Source organism: Rhinatrema bivittatum, chromosome 9, assembly GCF_901001135.1.
Source record: "Rhinatrema bivittatum chromosome 9, aRhiBiv1.1, whole genome shotgun sequence".
In the NCBI taxonomy this organism is placed as follows: domain Eukaryota; kingdom Metazoa; phylum Chordata; class Amphibia; order Gymnophiona; family Rhinatrematidae; genus Rhinatrema; species Rhinatrema bivittatum.
The window spans coordinates 114315181-114324521 of NC_042623.1; positions in this window are offsets into that span (position 1 = coordinate 114315181).

Below are 9341 nucleotides of genomic sequence, written 5' to 3' on the forward strand. Positions count from 1 at the left end.
GTCTCACAAGGACTTCCTGCAATTTATCACAATCTGCTTGTGATGTAACTACTCTGAACAATTTTGTATCATCTTCAAATTTGATTACCTCACTCATCGTATTTCTTTCCAGATCATTTATAAATATTTTGAAAAGTAAGGGTCACAATACAGATCCCTGAGGCACTCCACTGACCACTCCCTTCCACTGAGAAAATTGTCCATTTAATCCTACTCTGTTTCCTGTCTTTTAGCCAGTTTGTAATCCACGAAAGGTCATCGCCACCTATCCCATGACTTTTTACTTTTCCTAGAAGCCTCTCATGAGGAACTTTGACAAACACCTTCCGAAAATCCAAGTACACTACATCTATCGGTTCACTTTTATCCACATGTTTATTAACTCCTTCAAAAAAGTGAAGCAGATTTGTGAGGCAAGACTTGCCTTGGGTAAAGCCACGCTGACTTTGTTCCATTATACCATGTCTTTCTATATGTTCTGTGATTTTGATGTTTAGAACACTTTTCACTATTTTTCCTGGCACTGAAGTCAGGCTAACTGGTCTTTAGTTTCCCGTATTGCCCCTGGAGCCCTTTTTAAATATTGGGGTTACATTAGCTATCTTCCAGTCTTCAGGTACAATGGATGATTTTAATGATAGATTACACATTTTTTCTAATAGGTCTGAAATTTCATTTTTTAATTCCTTCAGAACTCTGGGGTGTTTACCATCCGGTCCAGGTGATTTACTACTCTTCAGTTTGTCAATCAGGCCTACCACATCTTCTAGGTTCACCGTGATTTGGTTCAGTCCATCTGAATCATTACCCATGAAAACCTTCTCCAGTACGGGTACTTTCCCCAAGATCCTCTTCAGTAAACACCGAAGCAAAGAAATCATTTAATCTTTCCACGATGGCCTTATCTTCTCTAAGTACCCCTTTAACTCCTTGACCATCTAACGGTCCAACTGACTCTCTCACAGACTTTCTGCTTAGGATATATTTTAAAAAGTTTTTACTATGAGTTTTGCCTCTACGGCCAACTTCTTTTCAAATTCTCTCTTAGCCTGTCTTATCAATGTGTTACATTTAACTTGCCAACGCTTATGCATTATCCTATTTTCTTCTGTTGGAGCCTTCTTCCAATTTTTGAATGACGATCTTTTGGCTAAAATAGCTTCTTTCACCTCCCCTTTTAACCATGCTGGTAATCGTTTTGCCTTCTTTCCACCTTTTTTAAAGTGTGGAATACATCTGGACTGTGCTTCTAGGATGGTATTTTTTAACAATGACCACACCTCTTGCATACTTTTTACCTTTGTAGCTGCTCCTTTCAGTTTTTTCCTAACAATTTTTCTCATGTTGTCAAAGTTTCCCTTTTGAAAGTTTAGCACAAGAGCTGTGGATTTGCATACTGTCCCCCTTTCAGTCATTAATTCAAATTTGATCATATTATGATCACTATTGCCAAGCGGCCCCACCACTATTACCTCTCACCAAATCCTGTGCTCCACTGAGAATTAGATCTAAAATTGTTCCCTCTCTTGTCGGTTCCTGAACCAATTGCTCCATAAAAATGTCATTTATTCCATCCAGGAACTTTATATCTCTAGCATTTGTCTAATTTGTGTATGTCACTTCAATATCTTCCATTCACCAAGTTCTTTTCTCAGTCCTTCAGCTGCTGGTTTCTTGTCCCTGTGTTTGGCAGGACTTGGGGAATCTCTCCAGTCTTATGTCTCTTCTTTACCTAGCGTGACATGGCTTGCCATACTAGCCTAGTGCCTCCTCCTCTTCCGGCTACATATTAGCCAGTGAGATTTGGGGAGTTGCTCTAGCTGTGCACTTCTTGTTCTTTGCTTTTTAGCTAGCGTATGGATTGGGGAAATCATTGGCCCCACCACTTTTGCTCTTTGGATTGCATAAGGAAAAGATTGGAAGGAAAAGAGCTTCAGGAGCAGCAGTGGGAAAAGGTATATGATTAAAATGGCTTTTTGAGCTACATTTCCCAAGCTGCTTATTAAACTGCAACACGTTCCTAACTTGAAATGTTTTTTTAATTCTCAACCTGCTAAACATTCACTGATGACTTATGTCACAACAGAAATCAATGAGCGGGTAAAAAGAATGACAGAATGCTCAGTAACACTAATCAAGACCTCCAGTATAATCCAGCAAAGAGAGCTGTAAAAGACTGAAAGGTAAGAGAAAATAGAGATGTTTTCAACAAGGAATTGCATATGCAGAGAATAAGTCACATAAAGGAGAGAGATATTCTATTTCAATTGCAGGCCCAACTGACCCCGTGATAGCGGAAAAAAAACATTTTTCTTTGCATCCTATGGGAAACTTTACATTGCTGAGAGCAGCTGAATTTACTCTGGAGTCTATTTGAGAAGCCATAGAAGGCTTGGGTAAAGCTATTTCTACTCAGTTTATGCCAGAACTCACTACCAATAAGGAGTCTGATTCACGGTTATCGATACTTGAAAAATCTAAAGTGGAAGCGAGTCTAACAAATTTTTGAGACTCGGCATACTATATCTCAAGTTAAAACTTCAGGAAAGTTTAGACAAAGATATATATTTTTTTTCAAATAGAGTTGAAAATCTGGAGAATTTGTTGCATTGTAAGATTTTGGGATTTATTAACTTTCCTCATGTTCCCATGGTTTCTGCTAAAGATACGTTTAGAAAATATGTATATGTCGGAAGCTCTCAAAGTTCCTGAGACTGCATTACGACCTATTGCTCGGATTTATTATTTTCCGCTTCCTAAGATTGATATTCATAAGTCTCAAGGGCTTTCACCTGCCTCAGCTGATTCGTTGGATCTTACAACCATACTTGAAACCTCTGATACTTCCCTGGCTAAACCTTTGACATTGTTGGTTACATAGTGTTATACTCACAGATAGAGCCTGGCTTCTCAAGATATATTTCAGACACTGAAGTTTATCTTTTCTACAATGCAATGTTCTGGCTTTTCCTTATGTTGCAAGATCTACCCAGAGGAAACAAAAACCATTTCTTCTGATGAGACCTGGTGTATTACAGTTAAGGGCTCTATTTTTCTTAAGTTGCCCTGCAAATGTTTGTTAAATATAACTATAATATATATTTACTTGCAGATACGTCTGTAAATTCAGATCCTTCTATAAATGCACCAGATGTGTAAAGATTTTCTGATGTCTTTTTCTTTTGTAAGTTGTCCTTGGACCTAGCTGCCTTTTCGGTTATTTTTTCCTTCTATTAGAGTTACTTATTATATTTCTGTTTCTTGGATCTTCCACAATTGTGGGCTTAATATTCATGGTTGAGTTATATTTACTTTATTTATTGTCACTCAATATATTTTGTATCAGCTCTATAGATTTTTTTGTTCAAGTTTTATCTTGAGAATTATATGTTTGAAATCTCATAAATAAAAATGAAGAAGTCCATTTTCAGTTGCTATGTGGCTCAGCTAGTTAGCCAGATAACCATATCCGGCTAACTAGCAGGGTATATTCATTGGTGTGGCCGCACCACTGAATATACCTGACTCTTCTAAAGTTAGCCAGTTTATCTAACCGGCTAACTTTAGGACAGCCCTGTGGGCCAACCAGAGTTAGTTGCATTCGTTATCGGCTAACTCCGAATATCCATCTAATTGGCTTTTGAATATGGACTTCTAAAAAAAAGAATACTTTGCTTAGTCTTCAAATGCTTGAATCAACTGGCCCTGAAATATCTTTCCCAACCTCTGTTCTCCTACACTCCCACACGTGAACTTTGATTTTTCCAACAGGCCCTTTCATCCTCTCCTTCATTGGCTTCAGCTACACTAACATGCATAAGGCTTTGCTCATTCAACTGTTCTGCCTCTAAAATATGGAATAAGTTATTTCTAACACTGTGCTTGGAATTTTGTTACCTCTCATTCTGGAAAAAAAAGTCAAAGCTTAGCTGTTATTCATGCTTTCTCCTTGACTTTACAGCAGAAGCTCATTACTACCTACCTACCTGAACTCTTTATTAGAAGTCCTACAAAATTCATTCACTTTTGAGTCATTTCTAGCTATTTCTTCATATCTCTCATACGTTTGGGACTTAGCTTACTTTTTAACTATATATATGCATTTTCTATACCTATTTAACACACATCTTTATTGTTATTCAGTGCACTCCACTTGTATATATTTTTATTATGCATCACTTATAACAAATCTTCCTTTCATTTTCCTTCTTATTTATATGTCATACCAGTATATGCTTTCTTATTTGCTGAGTGCTCATAACTTGTATGTAACCTGTAAAATGTGTAATATCACATGTTTATAAAGAAAGAAAGTAAATACATTTAAGGCCAGATTCATTAACTATTTTTTCTCAATTTGTGTCTGTAGGAAAAGATCTTGATGAATTAAGCTGGGTCCTAGCACACTCCGGAAACCTCCAGAATCCTCTGTTAGGCTTAGTGGGGCAGATTTTCAAAGGGTTACATGCGTAAGATACGCGCGTAACCCCCGAAAAGCTGCCCCTGCATGCACCTAGCCTATCTTGCATAGGCTCGGTGGCGCACGCAAGCCCCGGGACGTGCGTATGTCCCGGGGGCTTCGAAAAAGGGGCATTCCGGAGGCGGGGCCGGGGGTGGGGCGCCAGCTCGGAGGCATTCCGGGGGTGGGGCCGAGGCTCCAGAACAGCCGCTGTGCCGAGGGACCGAGCGCCGGCAGCTGGCTGGCGTGCACAAGTTACACCTGCCCAGAGGCAGGCGTAAATTCTCAAATAAAAGTAGGGGGGATTTAGGTAGAGCTGGGGGGTGGGTTAGATAGGGGAAGGGAGGGGAAGGTGGGGGGAGGCGGTAGGAAAGTTCCCTCCGAGGCCGCTCCGATTTCAGAGCGGTCTTGGAGGGAACGGAGGCAGGCTGCGCGGCTCGGCGCGTGCAAGTTGCACAATTGTGCACGCCCTTGCGCGCGCCGACCCTGGATTTTATTACATGCGCGCAGCAGCGCGCACACATGTTTTAAAATCGGGCATAGATGTGTTCACGCTGGATTGCGCGAACAAATCTATGCCCACGCGTAGATTGTAAAATCTGCCCCAGTCTGTCTTTGCCATTATAGCTCAGTAAATGGAAAAGGTAGGGGAGGAAAGAATGGAGAAAGGGGGTTGACAGAGGTGAATGTGATAGTAAAACCTTAGATAATTACAAACATTGTAAAGCGTTATGATGGTTGTATCCAAATAGCGGTATATAAAAGCTTTTAAATAAGTAAGTAAATAAATAAATATACCCTTTGAACTGTAAAGTTTTACTATCAAATTCACCTCTCAACTCCCCTGCCCCCTTCTTCCCCTTTCTCTTTACTGAGCTGTAATAGCCTATGCTAGGGATGGCCAACTCTGTTTCTCAAGAGTCACAAACAGGCCTGGTTTTCAGGATATCCATAATGAATATGCATGCAAATCTATCTCATGCATATTCATTGTGGATATCTTGAAAACCAGAGTTGGCCATCCCTTGCATTTGCAGGCAACTTAAGGCTTAGCTGACTATGGGCCTCATTTTCTAAAGTATCACAGGCCTGCAATACTTTAGAAGATGAGGGGCGGGGGGCCGAAATGGGGGGCGGGCCTGCGCTAGACGGCAGCGATCGCACCGTCGCGGTGCGATCGCTGCCGGTTTTCGCACCCAATAGCGCCACCATAGGAGGTGTAGCTATTGGGAGCGAAATAGGCAGCGAAAAGGCACCTACCTTTTAGCTGTCCGCAGCGTCGGTGCAGAGTCGGCCCCGGTGACACGCCGACTCCGCCCCGACTCCGCCCCATCCTGGTATCGCACGCGATAAGAGACTTTTCGCGTGCGAAAGGTCTCTTATCGTGTGCAAGCGGCTTGGAAAATGAGGCCCTATGTACTATTTAAACCCAGTATAAATGTGCTGTTTCTTCACTATCTGATGACAAGAGGTTATCTCTCAAAAGCTAGTCAAAGATGTATTAAATTAGTCCAATAAAAAGGTGATACCTACAGTTTGGTTGTTTGTTTAGAGTTCTGGAACCAAAATAACTTTCCGAGTTTTGGGGTATATAGAATAAAGTTACAAACACTTGTTATTGTACTTATTCGTTTATTGTCTAGAAGCATTTTGCTGGGATAAGTTCCCAAAGGACCAAATTTCCTAAGTAGCACTGCTAATAGATTAGTACTGGTAACAAAGCTTGTAGCACTGAACATTCCCCATGGTGTCTATGACTTTCATAACTGGACCTTAGGGGTGTGCATAAGAAAATGTTCATTTCATTTTGTCAATTTGTATTTGGGGCTCTTTTATTTATTTATCTGTTTGTTTATTTTTTTTTAATTTTTATTTTTTATTATTTATTTATCATTTTAAATATAATACAAACATTAGGTTTGCATAGGAAATACATGATCTGGAAATGGTTTACAAGGTCAAACAAAAAAAAAAAAAAAAAAGAAGGAAACATGCTATACTTTCAATAAATGAAGTTAAGCTTTACATAAAAGAACATATTTAACCTAACCAGACTCATTAGTATTAAGCATATGTGAGGGAGACGCTACCTAGTACTGAAACTCAAAGGGGAGTATACACAACAGGAAATATGTTAAGACAGGGCACATATTGTCTGCTATTTTTCTTTTCCTTTCCTTTATTTAATCTTAACTCACTATTGGAGAAGAGGCTGGGATTTTCTTCTGTTCTATAAAATTCTTAAGTTGTTCAGGGGCGAAAAAAATAAATACATCATTCTGCTTTTTCAAGACGCACTTACACGGAAACCTTAAGGTAAAGGTATATCCCATATCAATTACCTCTTGGCGTAAAACCAAGAAGGCTTTCCTCCGTAATTGTGTTGTGTAAGCTAAATCAGGGAATATCTTAATCTGTTTACCCATAAAATTGACAGGATATTTCTGGAAATAGGTTTTCATTATCTTATTTATATCCTCATATATAGAGAAATTTACCAAAAGAGTACCCCAATCAATTATTTGAGCACTGGATTCAAGAAAATTTGTCAAATCTCCTTGAAAAGGCTGTTCTAATCTGTCACTCAAATTTCTCTTATTGGGAATAAAGTAGCAATTTACTATGGATATCTTATCACTAGAGACAGAGCCAAGAATTTCTGTAAATAAAACTTTAAGAGTGATATAGGGTAATTCCCCAATCACTCTAGGGAAATTCAAAATTCGTAAATTATATTTCTTGGCTGTGTTCTCCAGTGATTCCAGCCGTCTTGAAATTACATCTCTGTCTTTTGCGACAGCTGCATGAAATTCCATATTACTCTTTTGGGCTTTCTCTAATTCTTTTGTCCTATCCTCCAATTCTGTAATTTGTTTCTGTGTTTGTAGTTTGTCTTGTTGACCACCTATTATTAAGCTATCAACTTTTTTTTCTAGCCCCTTAATATTGACAAACATCCCTTCCATCATTCCCCAAAGTGAGTCCAGAGTAACCACTGCCGGGCGGGAAGGTAGGCCTATGCTACCATCCTGGACTACCTGATCTAAATTTCCTATAATAGGATTTTCGACATTCAAGACTCCTTCTCCTACACTTCTTGAAGTCATGTCCAAGCAAGCAGCGGCCCCCTCTATGATAGATTCCACATCAGTACCATTGGGGCTTATCTCCGCAGGTCTCTGTGCAGGGGGAATGGCGATGTTAGGACTCAGAGAAGCTTCATCTGTAGGCACACTTGGCCCTCCCTGGACGAGTGGCACATCAGAATCTTTAGACTTCCCATCATTTAAAGCAGGTGAGGGGAAGAACCTGCTGATTTCCTGCTGAATCGGAGATGGCAAGGGTAGTGAGGGGAATGCCCGCACTTTACCCTTGCGTTTAGGAGGCATAATTACAAGTCAGAATTAGGAAATCACGGTTTCTTCCAATTAATATGATACCAAAGTCACGTACGGTAGTTAATCAGCAGAGAAATCCAATTTGTAAGTGGAAATAAATTTGTACCTTACTCGAGTCAACTAAGATGTTCCTCGACGTCCGACGATTCCGGGCGAAGCTGGGCAAAGCCGGTTCGGCGCGCGCCCCTTTAGCGCGCGCGGCTTCAGCGGCGCGCCGGCTCTGCGGCGCGCCGCTGAGCTCCTCACTTAAGAGGATTACTTCCGGGATCGATGTCGGGGTTCCACCCCTCACGTCGTGGCGTCGGCGTCGGCGGGTCAGCTGGAGCTCCCGGTCGGCAGAGAAATCCCCTGCTCCGTTCTCAACAGCTCAGGTAGTTGTACCTCGATCTTTTCTCTGCACCCTCAGCTAGGATTCCAGGAGGCCACACTTTTAAAAATTACTTCCGGGATCCACGTCGGGGTTCCGCCCCTCACGTCGCGGCGTCGGCGTCGGCGGGTCAGCTGGAGCTCCCGGTCGGCAGAGAAATCCCCTGCTCCGTTCTCAACAGCTTAGGTAGTTGTACCTCGATCTTTTCTCTGCACCCTCCTGTTTGTTTGTTTATTTTGGGGGCATTTTTGTGTAATTTGTTATAAGCAAATAGTATGCACTATTTGTTGCAAATGAATTACCCAAATATTTATGGGGTTTTTGGATTTTGTTCATGTAAAATGAAATGAAACAAAAATGGTCTCATTTGTCCTATTTTACACATTCATTTCCAACTCCTCCCACTCCCTTACTCCTGAAAAAATATACCAACAATTAAAATATAAAAGAATAGCACCACTATCAATTCTATTTGTACACAATAAAATATTGCATTATAATGGCAAGTGACTGGATAAATATGGATTAGTTCAAAAGTCCAATTAGTGTTATGTCTTCATAAATGACATGCTTTGGTTGTATATCTTGTGGGAGTAATTTTATTGCATGCCTAATTTACATCAGTTTGCATAGCAAAGTTATGTATGTAAGTTCATTTAGAAAATTATTCCATGAAAACTACCCACCTAAAGTTACACTTACTACTTTGTGGAGACTCAGTATTCTGGGAAAACTACATGCATACTTTTCCAATTGAAAAGGTTTGTGCATAAATACAAACCCTGCTCAGACTTCACCACAGAACCCCTCTTCTGGATAAACTTAAAATTATGTGCATATTGACCAGGCAAATGGCCTATTTCTATGGATAAAACACTATTGCCTGGATTTTCCTAATGCCCAGAACTCTGAATTGTGCGGTAGCGGGGGGCGGGCCTGCGAAAGCCGGCAGCAATCACACCACCGCGGTATTATTGCTGCCGGCTTTCGCACCCAATAGCGCCACCGTGAAAGGTGGTGCTATTGGGCACGCTACTGGCAGCAATAAGGGTTCTTACCTTTTCACCGCCAGCAATGTTTCCGCCTCGTCCGCCCCGACTCCTCCTCTTCTGGTGCG